This window comes from Poecilia latipinna, unplaced genomic scaffold (genome assembly GCF_001443285.1).
Source record: "Poecilia latipinna isolate Pla-1442-1.1 unplaced genomic scaffold, P_latipinna-1.0 Scaffold6552, whole genome shotgun sequence".
Classification (NCBI taxonomy): Eukaryota; Metazoa; Chordata; class Actinopteri; order Cyprinodontiformes; family Poeciliidae; genus Poecilia; species Poecilia latipinna.
The window spans coordinates 3,231-4,666 of NW_015119168.1; the positions used below are offsets into that span (position 1 = coordinate 3,231).

Below are 1,436 nucleotides of genomic sequence, written 5' to 3' on the forward strand. Positions count from 1 at the left end.
TTTTCTTCGAAATATCTTATGTATTCTGACAAAAAATAATAAATGAATGGGCTGAGGTCCAGTGTATCAGGAGCATATCAAAAACATAAAGAAAAAGTTAAGTAAAAGTTTATTTATGTATTTTTTACAGATAAAAAAAATCACAGTGTTTCTCAGTGACTATAAACATTAAAACAATGAGTAATGAGTAAATTAAATTAAGCAAATAATTAAAAATATATCAGTATTAGTTCTTTTTTTTTCTGATCCATCTGCAGTTGTTTTCTTTCCTAAATGATTTGAAACATTTAGGTGTGGCAAAAATACAACAATAGAGCTAACTAATCCTTAAAGGGAGAAACGTGGCTGAGTTAAGACTACATTCACATTCAGGCCTTGCACACACAGAGCCGAGTCTTTCTAAAAACAAAAATCTCCAGCACATCATGTAAAAAAACATGCACGATACCGGTTTCAGAAAAGATATCATCCTCATCACTGAGTGTTGATTTAAACATGCCAAACCTTTAGGGGGCAGTATAGCCCAAAGCTAAAACCGATTCTAGTCAACGGGGTATATGCCACGGACTTCCGTTTTAGCACTTCCGCATTTTTTTGCCACAAAGAATGGTTCCGGTGCACAGGCAACAGTATGTTAACTGTGGCTCCTCGGTCGCTGCAGGACTATTTATGTTGCTTATATAATTATTCAGACGTCCTGAAACGCTCCAACAACAACAAAGGATTTAAGCTGGATGTGTCAAAACGTCACTATAACTTCGAAGGTAAGTTAATAAATCGTTTGTATTCACCATAATGCCTCATATGTATGATGTAGCTAACAGGGACAAGCTTACGAAGGTGCTATGTAAACGTTAAGTGTTTTGATTATCTGTGCAATGTGCAATATACATATCTATGCTTTATAGATAGATATATTTATATATCTATATATAAACATATATAGATCTGTCTATAATGTGCCCAAGTTATCAGTCGAAGCTGAAGTTAGCTTCCGAATGTAGCATCTAATTCGGAAAATAGCTAAAGGGCGATTACACTAAATTTTTCACTATCTTGAGCTTTTTTTAATGAGTTGTACTTTAAAAACAACACCTAGACATTTCAAACCTAACTAGATTATTCTGTACTAACAGCAGATAAATAAAACACTTGTGAAACCTTCTAATTGATTTGTGAAATTTGTAAAATGTCAATAATAGATTCCAGAACGCATTAGATCTGAATTATTAAATTGGCATCATTTGTTATTTTAACTTTCCGTTTTCTTTCTTTTTTTAAAATCTTTATTATAGTTGGAGTTGAACAGGAGTTCTGTTTGATGGCTTCCTGGAGGGAGGGATCGGCTGAGCTAATGTTGTCAACAACTTTTCTCCTGCTATTAACTTTTTTGCTTTTCTTTATATAGAAAGTATTTCTATCAGTTGCTCTTTTTC

At 33.2% G+C, this 1,436-nt stretch overlaps 1 long non-coding RNA gene across 1 annotated transcript; it reads left to right on the forward strand.

The window, feature by feature from the left end:
* Positions 1-262: 262 nt before the first annotated feature.
* On the forward strand, positions 263-1,423 carry LOC106943995 (uncharacterized). The gene is made up of 2 exons (XR_001424070.1): positions 263-764; positions 1,296-1,423. It is a non-coding gene; the product is annotated as an uncharacterized LOC106943995 (long non-coding RNA).
* The last annotated feature ends 13 nt before the right edge of the window (positions 1,424-1,436 follow it).